The following is an 18490-nucleotide window of genomic DNA, read 5'->3' on the forward strand; positions in this document are numbered from 1 at the left end:
ATTATCGGAAACTGCTAGACTTGAAATCAGTAAATTAACATGTACCTGCAGTTCCTTTTCTACTGCCGTTATCTCAGTGTCTGGCAAGGGTGCACGACGCGTCTGCTAAAAAACATATATTTGCCTGGTACATATGCGACATTGAGGTTATATTTTTGTAACGACATCATCATTCGTTGTAATCGTATCGGTACATCCGAAAGTGATTTTTTAAAGAGACTAACTAAAGGTTTATGATCCGTTTCAACCTGCACAAGATGTCCATACAAATATTGGTGAAATTTTTGGCAACCAAAAAGAATAGCATATAATTCTTTTTCAATCTGCGCGTAATTCTGCTGACATTGCGTTAGCGATTTAGAGCCAAAAGCTAACGGTTTATTTTCCTGCATAATTAATGCTCCGACCGCTGACTGACTAGCATCGACTGACAGAACTATCGACTTGTTCATGTCATAATGAGCTAAGACTGGCGCAGTACAAATAATATTTTGTAGACGTTTGAATGCTAGGTCATGGTTTTCATCCCATGACCAAACGGGGGGGGGGGGGGTAGGATTTAGGACTTTTTACTCAGTGAAATAAAGTATTGCAAGTTTCCTACTAAATAAAACATCCCTTTGTGTGGTATTAAAAAAAATCTTTATTGTTACTCTAGTTAAATCACAAAAAATTAAATGTAAATCAAGGTAACGAATCTAATTTACATCTCCTCTCCAAATATTACGTCAGGAACATCCTCATTGTCATCGTTTTTTCTGTCGTATATATTTTCTGTTGTCATGCGGCTATACATTTCTTTTGTGGGTTTAAAATTGACGCAGTTTCCAGTTCGAGTTGAACCTTTTGCGCTTTCTGCAGCAAGAAGTGTGCCGTTCACTGATTCCACAGTTAGCCGGTTTCTTATGTCTCTTTTAATTAAATTCACCTTACTAAAAACACGCTCGCAGTCAGCATTCGCATGGGGTAGAGATAGTGCAGAAAGGGCAAAATGAGCGAGCCTTGAGAAGTCTTCAATTTTGAGTAATTGAGCCCAAAACTTATCTGGCTCACTAATTTCATTTATCCCCTTAGGATAACGAGCTTGTGCATTAGGAAAATTCCTCCATTGATCGTCGATTATTTGCTTAATTGTGTGATCAGCTGGTGCAATTATACGGGGTACTACTTCCATTAGAGGCATAAGTGTAGGGAAACGGTTCCTGAAATTGTGGGAGAGCGCTGATGCAGGTTCAAAAACGTGTAGCTTTGACAAGACAGGATCTTCCATGTTATACCGTTTTTTAATTTCGGTGGCTGCAACTTTGTAGAAATTTTTGCAGTGTTCGAAGAACTGTGCAATATCTGCAGGCTGTCTGATCACATCTGGATGTTTCAAGATCTCGTACACTTTGACACCAAGATACAGTGCAGCGTCATGGAGCTGATGTTGCTGACTTTCAGGGTTCACTTCACCAAGATTTAGAGTCATGACGTATTCACGTTGTAAATAACGCAATAGAATTTCCTGGTAGAGTGTACGAATTTTCTCATGTAGATTGTGAACAACTCGCAACTTTCTCGCTTTGAAATTCGAGATTAAATTTATTGAATAAAGGGAGCGACCATTCAAGGAAACAGAAATAAAGTTTGTAGAATGGGTTGCTGAGTTTTTCGAGAATAAATACTGCTCGATTTCTTACATCGGCTCTTGCTCTATGAGCACGATTCGTCGTGAAATCGATAAAAAAAGACGTAGGGCCTCCCATTGCTCTAATATCCTTTCAAACACCGATAGTAAGGAAAGCCATCTTGTCTGTGATGGTAAGTATTTTGTGAGGCTCCACTGCAGCAAACGACTGGAAGTTACGAAAATCAAATAGCCGTTTATCACTATGTTTAAAAAAGTTGTAGATATCTCTAGCTTGTTGTTCTACACCTTCAGGTAATTGTTTACAGGCTTCACTGGCACACAAATGGGCCGAGTGACAAACGCATTTAGTGATTATGATTCCTGGAAAATCGCGTATTAACCTTGTTTTTACTGAGTCGTTGTCACCCATCATGACATTACACCCATCTGAGCCAAAGCCGATAACATTTGTCAATGGAACATTACGGTTATTTAATGAATCGACAAGAGCTCTGTATAAATTCTCGGCATTGGCAGTAGGAATATCATCAGCATTAGGTGTTTCCTTGAAAACTTTGTACAGCTCCCAAAATGCGCTACATATCTTTTGAGCTTCTTGATCAAAATAGCGTACCACAACGCAGGCAGTTTTGACCGTAGAAATATCGGTCGTCTCGTCCGTCATCACCGAAAACTGATTGTTTTGTAATTTTAGCGCTAAATCGGCTTTATGACCTTCTCCAAGAACGTTCTTTACCACACCTGTAATTTTGGTTCGTTTAAGTTCAATTTCTTTGATTAATTTAGAATCCGTCACAACTTCTTTCAATAAATCTGTCAAATGGTCAGCAACCGAGAATGCTATATTATGCTCCGCAAAAAAGCAGCAAGTTTAATTTCTGCACGAGCTTTTTCTTTATTTTGTGGAGTTAGACCTCTCTGGAATCCAAGTGATGTTAATGTTTGTGTTTTTCCACTGGATCCAGGTTTGTTGCCCAGGTGTTTCTTGGTAGAGGCATGAGTTTTTAATTTGGATATTTCAGCTACCATTGATGTTCCCGGGCAATATGCACATTTAGCTTTTGTTACATCATTGGTGTCTGGCAAAAGCCAGTCTTTAAAAGTCGGATCCTTTAACCATTGTTGTCTAAAATTTTGTACACGATGCTGTGATAACGTGTTACCTTCCTTTTTACTTGTCCAACCACCTTTTTTGGGTAATTTTCTAGGCGGAGTCAAAGTAGGCGAACGGTCAGTGTTTTCGTTGTTATCACTCATAGCGATTCTTCTATTACACCGCTAAACAATTGGACGAAACAACGAAAAGACTAGGTATTTAACAATAAAAATCTTCTTCTTTTCAAAAACTTCAATTAGCTACACGTACTAACGTAGTACAACTAAACACGGCCCGCATGCAACAAATGGAACTCGTAAAAAACAGAGATAGTAGAAATTTTCGCTTTGTGTCACAGCGACGACTAATGCGAAGAACGAACGAACTGTTTTATTATTCAGGGATTTCAATAATTTTATTATTCGTGGATTTCTCGGTTGATGGGATAACTACCATAGACAATCATCGCGCAAATACGGCAATGTAATTTTTGGTGTAAGAAGTTCCTACAAGTTCTGATAGATGGCACTAGTTTTTACTGTTATATAATAGTAAAATGTTCGTATAGCCATAGGTATTATCAAAATCTCGTACATAATTGTGCGAGGTTGATAGTCTCCTCGTACCTCGTACGGAAGGCCACAAATCTCGTATTTGTACGAGGAACGTTTGGCAACACTGGTTGGCAAGGAACGACACGATCATCCGCGCATGCGTTAAAAAAGGACAGCATATTTTGTGTCGCGTAATCGTTGAATCGACGAAGGTTAGGTTTCTAGGGTTAATAAAATGCATGCGGGTACTCCGTACTATTTGGTTTTATTCAGGTAGCTATGAGTATTGATACAATGGACAGTATAAGAGTTTGTTATCGAAAAGAGGACAAGTTACAACAGAAACGCCTTTTTATACGTCTCGGTCATGCTCTCTCACTCAGATATGCCTGTCTCTTTCATACCGACACACATACGTTCACCACAATTATTAGATTTGAGTGGATCCCACCTGAGCATCGGTGGAGACCATGCATACGCAAGCAGCGTAGGCCTTTTCCGATGAGTCACAAAATCCATGTAAGTGTAAATTCACATGATTTTGACAAATGATTCTTCTAGGTACCTTGAAATTATTTATCTGAGGTAATTCACCTATATAAGCTCTCCAACCATTTAAAATGTCAGGGGGAATATCCTCGTCCCACTGAGTTTTGGTCTGCCGCAGACGTTGCATTAATAGCTTCGCTATTACTGTTATGGGTCCTATCAGACCCAGAGGATCAAAAATGGATGCTATGCAAGACAACATTTGCCTTAATATCTTCGAGAATATCATTCATGTTCTTTCTCAGACACTCGCCCGTCCAAGCGAGGTTCTTTGCGAGGTAGGAAGTGTAGAACAATACTCGATACTCGCGGCAGTTCACTAAACGAAAACTGTGTACGACCGCACTTTTGTAGCACTGAAATGCAACTGTAAGATAATTGTATATAATTTTTCACTGGGATTGTATTTATTAGTTTCACCCTGGAGATAATAAGAGATGTTTTTTGTTTTTTTTTGATAATATTATTTAAAAGATACAAATTGTAGTGTTTTGTGTTTTTACTACACTTTTTACTTAGCCGCAAGGCTCGTTGTGTGATTGAAACTATGATGGTTCGTATTCAGATTTATTACGATATAATGTTATTACAACCGAGCTGTACAATCTTAGTTTGGTAACGTGTGCTCGCTAGCAGGGTAAATTTCCGTCTGGCGGCCGGCTCCGCGCAGCGCTTGCTGTTTACGCGACTGGATCGGAAGCTCTCGGCCTTTCCGAACGGTTCCGATCCGCCTATTCAGTGTTGCTCGACACTGCACAAATGTTCGATTAAGGATACTTCGCGAGATGAGATTAATCCCGTTGTATTCGCAATTATCACTTTAACATGCACATATCTCGCTGCACTTTTAATTAAAAAAAATTACGTCCTTATAGAGGCTGCGGTATTTTGTTCATAACAATGTCACCTTTGTGAGAAATCACTACTAATTTTCCAAGTTTTACACAAATAACACTCACAGAATAATTCGCGGACCATTTATCCAATGGTTATACTTTTTCGCGTGTTGGTTTCGAATTTTGTTGTTTTTAAACGTAACAAACAGTAGATTCGACAGAAGGCGTACGAGTTGTTACCGTCGCAAGTTGATTTATTTATTCATTTTCGGAAATCGACAGTTTACATTTAATTAGTTTGTACATAAGTATTATATAGTAAATTAAAACCAATTATGGATTTCCTCCTTGTGACTTTAACTGAGACAGCATAATATGGAATAAGTTATTTAAATAAATTATACAAAACAAAGATTATATAAAACGAAAAATTTACAAAACAATACATTTATAGCCATGGAGAGAGGTTGTAGGTATAAATCAAATCATAATAGAGATATAAACAATATAGACATAAACATTATTCACAAACCATCAGAGAAATATTCTGTAAATTAAACACGAGTTTTGAGGAGACAGAACGAACTGGAACGTTTATTTTAATAACTTTTAAAACCATAGACAAGCATAGACAACAGATCATTTTGAAATAAGAAATTAACACCCCCACTTATCAAAATAATGTAGGTACACAATACACATATTACAAAAGGAATATGAACATTGTTAATTCTTTACATCCTGTATACCCAATAACCGCATAAAATAATAATGCTTAGTACTAGCTAAACCCTTTGTAAATATGTCTGCTGGCATTTCAGCTGTTTCCAAATATTTCAATGCTACAATTTTATCATTAACCCTTAAATGCATGACTTTTTTTATTTAAAAAAAATATATATTCATGCATTCATTTTATTAATTAAAAATAGGGAAAAATAATTTAAAAAATATTTATCAATAAATTTTGTTTATTTTGAGAAAAACGTTATTATATCATATGTGAAACACTATGCATCCATGTCTTAAAAAATGCTCTTACCTAATGTTACAAAAATAATTATCATTGAATTAAGCGAACTAATTTATGACTTATACTTTAAAAAAAGAAGACAAATAAAAACATGGGAAAGTATTAATTTAAATGAAATGCCGTAAAACAGTTTTTATTTCTTCATATGAAGCGGTTACTTTGTGATGTGACATTATAATTTAAAATTAAACAGTAACTTTGTAAACATCACTTATGGGTAAATACTTAATGCCGACCGGGTTTCGCTACAACCGTAGCCTCATCAGGGCAGTATTATACTGCCCTGATGAGGCTACGGTTGTAGCGAAACCCGGTCGGCATTAAGTATTTACCCATAAGTGATGTTTACAAAGTTACTGTTTAATTTTAAATTACAGTTTTTATTCTTATTAAAACATAGAGGGACTTTGTACTTTTTGCAGTGGCAGTACGTCAGGCCATTGCAGGTAGGAAGTCGACACCTCTGCCTCTTTTCGTGCCATGTTGACCAATGAGATACCTCATCTCTCCTTATGTCTTTTGTTGGGACATTTAATTTTGGGCCTTTTTTCTTCTTTTGTAAAACGGGCTCTAAACTTCCACTTGGCCGACCAGTTCGTTTGTTGGTAAACTTAGAGTCAACGGTGCATAAAGATCGAGCAATTAGGGTTTTAAATTGGGCGAGACGCATAATATTTTTTGTACTGGCATTTTTTTGATCTTGTACTCTTCTATATAGAAACCAAGAATTTACTATAGTCATATGAACTAAGTGGTATAACACCCCTCATATACCATCTATTGCTTCTCATCGCAATTTTATGTCTTCCCATGACACGGTCTAGTAAGTCAACTCCTCCCATATGTCTGTTGTACTCTATTATAGCAAATGGGCAGTTAACTGTGACCTTAGTTTTCTTTTTTTTTGTCATAATGTTCAACAGTTTTCATTGGAAGTTCCCCTGCAAAAGACGAAAGTAATGTGACCACCTTGTTATCCTTCCAAACAACATTAGACATTTCAACGCCTTGATACGATCCATTCCGAGCTTGTACCTCGTGGAGCATTTTTCATTATTTTTTCATCTGGTAGCTTACATTCAGGGATTCTATTCCTCCTAACTGTCCCAAGAGATGAAAATCAGTCGCAGTAATATTTGCAGGTCTTGAAACATCTTTTTGCAGAGCGTAGAGATTTGACTGTTCTAGTATTTTATTGATAATAGCATCTGTAAAAAAATATTTTAAAAAATCGAATGGGGTTTCCAATTCCATCAAATACGAGGGCAATTGCCTGTTTCCTGTAAATTCCATATCGGAGTCTTCAAGCTGCAGGTTTTTTTTCTCCACAAAATTGACGATTTCACAACTTTTGAAGTAGACGAAACGGGCGTTGTCGTTGTAATATCAGTTTGGCCACTAGATAAAACATTAGGTAGATTATCACCGTCAATATTATTTGGTAGATGGTTCTCAACCGGATATCTTCAGGTTCACTTTGATCATCTGAATCGTAATTTTCTACGGCGCAATAATTTTCATCAGCTATACTGTCATCATCCGTAAAATCCATTCCATCGTCACTGTCAGATAAGCGATTAATTATTTCGTCCAACCCCTTTTCGGATAAACCCCTATTTGCCATTTTGAAACAACGTTATGCTATAATTAGTAATGACTAAATACAAATGTCAAAATATGGTCTCAGTGCATAGTGTTACATATATGATATAATAACGTTTTGTCATATTTAGACTGTCAAAATACATAATACACATTAAATTGATATTTAAAACACATAAACATACCTTATTATTTGTGAAATAATATAATTACGATCCAACTCGTCGAAAAAACACTATATTTTGATTTAATACTGTACATCAAAATGCACACAATCTGTAACCTCCAACTGTCAAGTTTAAAATCAAAATTTCAAATTATTGTGTATCATCTATTGTAATTTTTTGGCAACATTATTATGCAGAAATAATGAAAAAACAATACTGTAATACCAAAACCCACCAACAGATGTCAAAATAAATAAGAAATAAAAAAAGCTAATTATATCAGATGTGTTACACTATGCAGTTAAGGGTTAACACATTCTTTTCAAAAATGGTATCGTACAACGATATGCTTAGTTCTTTTGTTAAAGCTATTATTTGAAGACAGCTTGATCGCACCCTGATTATCATTAAACAAAGATATGGTATATGACTCATCGGTTATTTCTTTTGACAAATTACTTAAATAAATAGCTTCCCTACAAGCTTCAGCCACACCCATATATTCGGCTTCAGTGCTCGAAAGAGCGACGGTTTTTTGCTTTTTAGCTTCCCAAGAAATAACACATCCAGCTAAACTATAACATAAACCTGTATAAGACCTCCGATCTATGATATTGTTTCCCCAATCTGCATCAACAAATCCTTCTAATTTTGAATTACCATATCTAGTATATTTCAATCCAAAATGTTTAGTTCTCTAAGATATCTTAAAATTCGTTTAGCGTAACCAAGTTTCCTGGTTATAGCAATTATTAAATTGACTCAGAAAACTTACTGCAAAAGCTATATCAGGTCTTGTTAACACCGCCAAATACATAAGTCCGCCAATAAGTTGCTGATAAGGTACCGAGTATTTGACTTTCACAATTTTTAGTTTCTTTGTTAATATTCAATTTAGCCTCTAAAGGTGTATCTGCTACTTTACATGTTAAAATGTTAAATCTATTTAACAACTGATTAACATAATTCTCCTGGCTTAAGGTAACTGTACCATTAACTTTATCAATATTAACACTCATCCCTAAACAATTTTGAACTTGACCTAAATCTTTTATTTTAAATTTTGAAGCCAATACATTTTTCAAATATTTACATTCAACATTATCATCTGAAAATATAAAAAATCATCTACATACAAAGTAACTATTGTCTTTTTATAATCCTTAATTTTTGTGTATAAACATGGTTCTAACATGGAGCGTTTATAGCCTATACCAACAAGACATTCATCGACCTTCTTGTACCAGGCCCTTGAGGATTGCTTAAGACCGTAAATAGCTCGATTCAATTTAAGTACTTTAATATTATCATTTTGAGAATCTAATAAACATTCTGGTAATTGCATGTAAATTGTTTCCTCAAGGTCCCCGTTCAAGAACGCTGTAGTAACATCTAGATGTGTAACATCTAATCCAAGTTTGACAGATAATGCGAACAACAATCTCAAAGTTGAATGTCTAACAACAGGCGAGAAAGTGTCTGAATAATCCACATTTTGCTTCTGCATGTAGCCCTTGGCTACTAAACGTGCACGGTATCGAACATTGTTACTATTGTCAATCTTTTTCCGTAACACGCACTTGCACTTTACTACAGTTTTACCATCCTTTGGCACATCCACCAGCTCCCATGCATTATTTTCTTTAAAATAATTAAATTCTTCTTTCACTGCACTTAAACACTGTTCTTTTTCATTTCCCTGTAATGCTTCTTCCAAAAATATTCCACTAGCATCATCAAACACACCCTCAGGAATACACGTATTTAGCATCCCATACCGTTCTGGCTTCCTAATGATTCTGCTGGATCTAATACGCTGCTCAGGTGAATCAGAAGCATCTTCATAATCACTAGGAGTGTAAGTATCGTCTGATGTATCTTCGACTAGTATATCCTCTTCTAAGGTTGTATCTTCTGAACTTGATGTATCTTTGCAACTAGTGTCCCCCACTGGACATGATTTTTCTCCACTCTCGGTAATTGATATATTGACCTCTGGGTTCTTTTCATCTTCCATGATAATGACATCTCTACTTGTAAGAATACATCTTTTAATGGGATCGTAAATTCGGTATCCTTTAATATTGTCGGCATAACCTACCAACAAATTTTTTTTAGCCTTAGTATCCCACTTAAGTCTTTTTTCTTTTGGTGTATGAACCATCACCTCACTGCCGAATATACGCACATGACTTAAATCTGGTTTTTTGTTTGTCCAAAGTTCATACGGTGTTTTGTCATTCAAGCCTGATGCGATAGATCTGTTTCTAAGATAGACAGCAGTATGTGTTGCTTCTGCCCAAAACTTCTTCAAAGTACATTCTTGACAAGAACTTCAAATTCACTTTTGTGGTTTTTTGTTACCAAATTACATCACCTGAACACGACACTTTCAGTTTTTCATTATTGGCAATAACAATTTTTTCATCTATTTTGTGATCCGCAACATTCTCAATCCATTCTTTACTTGTGGTCAGGTGCATTCTTGCACCTGAGTCAACATACCAATCATTTTTGTTAAATTGTCCACTTAAAAACACCGCACTGAATGCATTAGTTTGTTGACGTTGAAAAACTTTCGCATTCGTGTTTTCATTACTTGGGCATTGATTTTTATAATGTCCTGGTTGTTTACACCGGTAACATTTCACATGACTTTTGACATTTACATTGACATGTTGATTAGTTTGACTTTTGTGAGCGGGTTTATTTTTCTTATATTGGTACTTCTGCGAACCGCTTACGAATGCACTGCTAGCTTCACTGTAATTGTGACGGTCTGTCACTTCCGTTTCCATGTCGATGAGTTTCGTTCTAATGGCGTCCGTTGTAATTTTGATTCCTGAATGCTCGATTGCCATTATCATTGGCATAAATTTTTCTGATAACCCAGCCAACAATAAACAACCGACCCACTCATCACTGATGCCAAATCCTGTCCCACTCAATTTCTGACCTGTTTCGACCATTTGCGTTACATATGATTGCATTGAAGCACAGTTTTCCAAGCGAATAGAGATCAAATTACGTAACAGAGCTATTCTTCTTGTAAATCCAGAATCATCAAATAATGACTTTAACTTGTTCCATAGTTCCAACGTAGTTTTCACGTATTTTATATGTACACACAACGCACTGTCTATAGTCATAATTAGTTTGGCTTTTGTTTTTGCATCATCTGCGGCTTCTAATGTCTTCCCGGTAACTGGCTTGATGCTATGCTGCAAATCCTCCAGAATTAGAAAATTCTCCGCGGCTAGGGTCCATTCGTTGTAGTTCTCCCGGCCTTTAAGTTTTGGGACATTTACTAGATAGTTCGACGCCATTCTTGCAAACTATTATTGCATTCACTGAATAAAACTTCCCTAACTTTGTTTAAACACGTTATTGAGATAAAACAACTGTAACTTTTACTTTTAAAACGAAAGACGCTGGGCTCATAACCTGTAAATTAAACACGAGTTTTGAGGAGACAGAATGAACTGGAACGTTTATTTTAATAACTTTTAAAACCATAGACAAGATAATCATAGACAACAGATCATTTTGATATAAGAAATTAACATATTCTTTTATGGACCTCTTGTATTTGGTAAGTTCGGAACTGAAAATATCAACCTTGTATATTTTGTAAGTTCTTGTAATTTTTGCATAGTCTGTTCAGACAAGAATTCTGCTTAGAGTTCGTTTTGCTTTGATCAACCCTGAACAGGACACAATAGCGTGTTGAACTTGCAGGTACATTGAATGGAATCTTGTTTAGCAACTCTGGGCATTGAATATTATTGTTAACTACTTTATACAGGAATAGTTCACCCTTATGATGCCTCCGTACACACAGTGAATCAATTTTAAAGTATGAAGCTGCCTCTGCATAATTATTAAATCTTATAAATGACTTGTAACAAAGATATTTTAGGATTTTTTTTTGAATTGCTTCGATTTTGTTTATATGGATTTTGTAAAATGGAGACCAAACAACTGATGCAAACTCCAAATGACTTCGTACATAGGCCAAAGTAGAGTTGCTTAATGAGATCGATGCTATTAACCCATATTATCCCAAGCATATCTAGACTTGTCCGATTTTGATGAAAATTTGGTCTTAGCACCTTATAATGTATGTTATAAAAAATCAATTTAAAATTTAAATTTTTATTTTATTTGCCAAGTTTTGAAACCGATCGATAAATCGATCAGTAGGAATATACCTACGTGGGTTGTATTCATAAGAATGTTACTTATTGTGAAATAAAAAAAAACTGTGTATATACCATACTTTATTATTTTTTATAAAAATTATATATTTTAAAACTGTTTGGAATTAATTAAGACATTGTGTATATCTATGAAATTTATTTTGAATGGAAAACGACAGAATATTTCTGATGTAAAGCGACATTGCACGTTGAACATTTCATAAATGTATTTTTATGACATAATCCACATCGGGTAGATTTGATTTGGTTGACAATGTGATGGGCCTTTCCATCTAGCCTTATAGAGTCTGGAACCCGTTTTATAACAGCCAGTGATGATCTAGGAACCAAAAGTTTACCAACGGAGTTGTTGGAGGCTTCTTTCATTAGAAAATGTGTCGTAACTATATGCCTGGTAAATGATAATAGATCATGACAACTGTTGCCGTTTTTCGATGCTGGGGATATTTTATATAATTGAAAGGCATTGTTCACACACGCATTAAGAGGGAACATAAGTAGTTGCCAATACCATCTCTTCAGCCTAATGGAAATTCGGTAGCACCCCACATTTTGATCTAGGCGATCTACGCCGCCCATATATTTATTGTAATTTATAAAACACCTGGGTTGATCAACATCCTTTTTTTGTTTGTCACAAAAACGCTTGACCTTTCCTACAGGTTGTACACCACACTGCGTAGACGCAACCGTAACAATGTTGTTGTCGTTGTAACGAACAAGAGTAATATCAGACATTACATCCGTGATTTGGTTATATGATCCCCTTGGAGTCTTTTTCATCTCCTTTGTATCTTTTAATGGCGCATTATCTACTCTATTCGCCCTGATAGTACCTGTTGCATCATGCCCTAATTTCTTCAGTTCATCTAACAGTGGCAACTATAGACTATAACTACCAGGTGGCAATTTTTTTAGGAGGTCCAGTACAACAGACGCGCCAACGCCAAGCTCTGGGTGAGTATTTCCAGTGCTAGCTCCTTGGTACAGCTCACCGTATATTATATAGCCGAGACGAGTGCATATAGACCAGTTTTTGTACCCAAACCGGATTGGCTTTCCATGTATGTGCTGCTTCGCTCCATGTTTTCCGTAATAGGGAATCATCGATTCATCAATGCTCAAATTTTTGTCGTCGGGATAATATTTTAGCCATCTGTGGTTGAGTAGATTCCAAAGTGGACGAACTTTTCCAAATGTATCATTTGGTGGTAAATTATTATTATCAGCGATATGGAAGTAACGAAGCAAATCTTCAAATCTCTTTCGAGGCATAAGAGATCCTACTGCTTGAAAATAGCAATCAACTTGTTGTTTCCAATACATTCGGTACCTCGCCACACTGTTATATCCTGACAATAATAATATTCCGATAAAATATTTTATCTCAGTCACAGTAACTCTAAAATTGTGTTTCCCTTTCTGAATGGCATTTTTTTTCAGTTTCTGAACGCAACAGCTCAAATACCTCTTCATCAAAAAACAACTCGAAAAATTGTATTGGTGTTTCAACATCTTCAAGGAAACTGGTTATTGTGGTCACTCGTACAGGCTTATCTGGAATATCTATAGCCCTCCAACGTCTAGATACTGGAACACGTTTTTTTTTCTGCGGAGGTGGTTTTGCTGATGATGCACTAGGCGTAGGTTGGAGAGTGTGATCGTCCAAGAAACTGTCTTCCACATCAATACAAGTTTCTGTAGCAACAGTGGCCCTAAGTTCAGCTTCTGCTAATAGTTGTTGCCTCGACAAATTATTTATATGGGTAGATTCCTCGTCACCACTATCTTCGTCACTTTTATCATAATTATCTGGTGGAGTAATATAAATATCAGCCGATAAAATATTCGTGTCATCTTCCAGATATGGAATAATTTCATTTACTGACAAAATGTAACAAAAACTTCAATAATATCTAAATAAAACCTTCATATGAATGCATAACAACACACTGGTATATCATCCTACTGATCGAAACATCTTTATAAAATACCAATTTTTCTACCCACGATCAATTTTATAATAATTTCAATATGTTACAATATTGTGACAAACATTATTCTAAGTATAAAACCACAAACATAAATAAAATTATATTATAATATACCAAAACTACTTACGTTTTACGACAAGACATATTTTTTAAGAAAAATTGCCTTACAAACAGTTTAAATTGGAATAATAAACGCGTGAATTGTGAAACGTCAAAAATACTGCTTGACAACTAATAGTTTCAGGTTTACCAATATAAAAAAATTAACAACGAATGTGTTCACAATTTCACATAAAAAAATAAAGAATACCGATCAAATAACCGATCACTATGAAGATATGGATTAAAAAGTTTTGCGTTTCTTATGATGAAGCCTAACATTTTAGCAGCTGTATTTGTGATTTGATGTATGTGAAGGTTATATTGTAGTTCACTATCAAGGGTTATTTCGAGATCACGAATATCAGAGACTGTTGCAATGTTTTTTTTTTTTTTTTTTTTTTTTTTCAGGGCAGATGTGATGATGATGGACACTGCAATGCTGTCCGAAACGTTGGCTAAAGAAGGAGTTGGCGCAACACGGCATAACACCCCAAAAACAAATAACAAAAATACTTTTGGCCGTGAAAATCTTAAATCATATTTGTTGCAATGTTGTTGTTGTTTAAAGAATAATTAAATAATATTTTATTTTTATTTCTCGAAAAGACAATGTGATGACACTTTGAAACATTTAGAAACATAACAAAATCAACTAGTTTGTATCCCCATTTTTTTCAGATCATTTTCATGTTTGATTTCAATAATTTTTTCCCCAGTTTCTTTGCACACAAGCAATTTGCTAGATTTGAACCACACGAATTGGTAGAGAGGTTCTTTGGCCTTTTGCTTCGTTTTCCATAAGAGTTCCTTGAAATAAGGAGAAAGGACTTCACTTAAAAAATGGGAGAATTCGTATTTAAGGTTTTGGCCGCATTTTTTAGAGATAGCATTGATTATCTTGTTTTTTTGGTTGTGGAAGGTAATGTGTAGTTTATCCGGGTTGTTCCGTCTGCGATCTTGGGTTTTCGTCACCATGCGAATGTCTTGTTGTAGCAGGGGCAGTCCCAGCGAGTTGGCTACCCGAAGTACAGCCTCCGTGGGTAGTTCGCCCGGCCGCAAATCCACACCCACCATTTACAACCTATCGGAGAGCTTGGTTTGTTCTAATTCTGCCAGTCGACTTTCCAGGGAAGAGATTCTGTTGATCTTCTTGTAGTTTTCCTCACGTAAGAATTTGGTCTCTTTCTGAACATTCTGCATTTTTTTGAATCGTGACAGCAGGTCTTCGCATTATTTATAGATGAATTCACTGCTTCTCTTAGGGTCACTTATTTCAACCGCAAATTTTTTTTCCCATTTCGGTAATTTTGACGTCAAAATGCTTTGTTAGACGATCATAGAGGGCGTCGGCTTCTGATCCGAATGTCGTGGCCGACGGTGCAGGTGAGCTCGGTCGGCTTTTGCATTTAGGGCATTTCCAATTTTGTTTTATTTTTAAAAGACAATTTTTTGAAGTTGGTGTCTAAGATACTTAAACAATTATTATGGAACGCGATGGTGCAGTTGGCACACGTAAGCGTCTGGTTATTTTTGTCGATGAGATTTAAGCAGGCTTCGCAGTTCATTGTTAGTTTGTACTTATAAAATGTTTGGAATACAGTAGGATTCCATCCGTGTTCCTTCAGAAGTTCCTTCCTAGTTTTATATTCGAGCTTTTAATTAACGCAACTCTTTAAGGAAAAATAAATAATTTACTCCGGGGTGACAGAGTTGGAAGTTAATAAAGCTAATTAATGAAAAGAGAAAAAAACGCGCCTGCTGAGGGGGCTCGTTTTCAGCCCACCCGACCCGCCGACGCACTCCACTTAAATTACTCCTGACTGTGGAGGCGCGAGTGGTATCACGACTGAATGCTCTGAAGTTCATGATGAACCCCATAGCACCCGAGTCGTGATGACTCGGGGAATGTCAAGAGCCAAAAGGTCCCTGGCACTCCCCGAGTGCCATACACCTCTCCACGAAATCGTCGCAGCGAGTACGTCAACCTTGTCGGGATCTCCCTGGTACCTCGCTGCGACTGCGCGTCTTAAACTCTTTCCCCCATACTTTGCAACCTTGTTTTTATGTGCCTTTTCCAGACCCAGGGATGCGGACAAAACCTGCGCATCGACTATAATTATACGGTTGATGTCCTGGGCTCGAATCGAACATCTCTTTTCACTACCCAACCCCGGTCATTGAGAGCGCCTCCCAGGTAGCCGCATACTGGGTCGTGTCTTTTGATCCGATCTCTGTGAGTCCGGGCCCGGGGGCAGCTCTGCACGACATGCACTGCCGTTTCGGTCATGTTAACACAACCGGCCCGCCAGCACATTCGTGCAGTCCAATCGCTCTCCGCGCCTTCGTCCCTTACGCGGCTAATACAGCCGCGTGTGGTCTTCACTCAGGTCGGTAACGCGTTCATATAGCTCCATTTTCTACCTTCGATTTTTTTTTTCAGCAATGTTGGATTGCTGATTTTTTGTTATAAATTCATGAATCAGCGATAGTAAATAAATATCAGTGATAGTTGTGTTAATGACAGTTGATATTATATTTTGGATATCCGAAATATTTTTGTAAAGGTATGGTCTAAACATTCTAAAGTAAAATCAACTGAAGTCGTTTCTAGTATATGAATTCATGCAGAATAAATAATTGCGTTCCGCTAACATGTTGAGATAATTATCTTTGTCTTTACTAGAGTAATCGTTTGCAATATTTAAATTCATATCTACAACAATAATTTTATTAGTAAAACTTTATAAAATTGTTTTTAATTCATCTATAATTTTTGGCACTATTGATGTATTTGTACAATAAATAGCTATAATGTTATAATATTTATTTTCGTCTTTAAATTAAATATTTAATGTATTAATTTGATTTTTCTCTTTAACGTTGAGTACATTATATTGGTTACGTACAAATCTGTGGTGTTTTGGAAAAGGGAGACGAGTCAATAATAGTCAATTTTACAGGGGAACCAATTTTGTATTCTCGATTTTTTGCCAGATCTGAGAATTGTAATTAGGAATATATTTTTATGCAATAATTAATGAAAATATTTATTCTACAGAAGAGTATTTGAAAATTTGGAAAAAATCTATTTTTAACAATTTTACGTGACTCATCCCTCTTTTCCGTGTTACGTTTGGAGCTAATTTTGAATAAATCATGAGTTATGTCTTAAATGTTTCTTATTTTTTTCTGTTATTTTTCAACTTAATAAAGGAAAAATCATTTATTTATTTGAGAAGGATGCACTTATGATCATTGACACAGAAATTTGTATTGGAATAATTTTATTTAGTTAAAAAACGACATTTTTAACATAAATAAACAATGATATTGCAAAGTAAAAAAAAGTATCCTGTTATAATGACATGTAATACTCATCCAATATAAACAAAACATACAACAGATTTCTAATTGGTATAATTTGGGGGATTCACCGGCATCTTCATATCCGTCTGGATCAACATTCGGAACGTTTCTAGCATCTGGTAATTTTTTATAAAAATCATGGCAATCAGGATCCACTAAATGAAAAACACTTAGAATGTCCTTTTTCTTTTCCTTGCTTATTGGAATAAGACCACTGTAGCATTTTCCAGGGCTCAAAATGGTGGTTGCATTACCCCTACGTTTAAAAGAAATAGTTTTAAATGGGTCTTCAATATGCAAAGTCCTTTTAAAATGTATAGTTTTAGTTATAGTCAAAAAACATCTTATTTATTTTAAAATTATTAAAAAAAATAAATTATATTGCATAATATTTGTTCATAATTAAATTTATTTGTAACTTTGATGCAATATTAATTTTCTTATAATTAAATTATACATAATATGTGAATGAAATCCTCAGCACGGGAGATCCCAGTGAGGATATCATTATATCTATTTGTTATACAAAAAAAAGATAATAAAACACTTATTATTATTTTTTAAACTTCCGATTTTGTTGTCCGGGTTAAATCTTCCCCAAAGGAAAAACTTAACCCTTCCACACACTTTTCCACAAATGATCATCTAGTCAATCAACATTATGTAAGTGCATTATATAAGCAAAATAAATACAAAACAATACAAGAACAACACGTCAACTCACCAGAGATCAAATGGGAAAATAATTCACCGACTCCAGATATTTTCATATCAGAGGGTTCGGCTCGGTAGAACTTCTAACAGGGCCTATAAATCCTACTGATCCCTCAACATAAATATTTAAAAAATCTTTTGTTATCCTACATGTATTCAAAATGACTTTTGCATCTTTATATATAAATTTTTTGATAGATCTAATACGCCTAAATTTTTAATTAGAGAGCTAGGTATAATGCCAGTAGCCGAAATAACGAATGGTAATATTTTTATAGTCTGAGAATGCCAAATTATTTTTATTTCATATCCTAAATCTGTGTATTTTCTTATTTTTTCACTAACAGATTTTTGAATATTACAGGAATTTGGAATAGCGACATCAATGATATAAGTTATTTTTTTAATTTTGTCATGTAAAACTATATCGGGTCTATTATGACTAATCGCTCGGTCTGTTAGTATAGTTTTATCATAATATATTTTATAAAATTCGTTTTCTAAAAATGAATTTGGTTCGTATTCATAATATGGTACTACATTACGGCAGTCAATCAAGGTATATTTAATTACCAAATTTATTTTCTATTATTATTATTATTATTATTATACGAGGCATATCCA

At 35.3% G+C, this 18490-nt stretch overlaps 1 pseudogene; it reads right to left on the bottom strand.

The window, feature by feature from the left end:
• Positions 1-703: 703 nt before the first annotated feature.
• Positions 704-3196, bottom strand: LOC149414827 (uncharacterized; annotated as a pseudogene).
• Between the last annotated feature and the right edge of the window lie 15294 nt (positions 3197-18490).

This window comes from Hesperophylax consimilis, chromosome 19 (assembly GCF_061612785.1).
Source record: "Hesperophylax consimilis isolate HC1 chromosome 19, BYU_Hcon_1.0, whole genome shotgun sequence".
In the NCBI taxonomy this organism is placed as follows: Eukaryota; Metazoa; Arthropoda; class Insecta; order Trichoptera; family Limnephilidae; genus Hesperophylax; species Hesperophylax consimilis.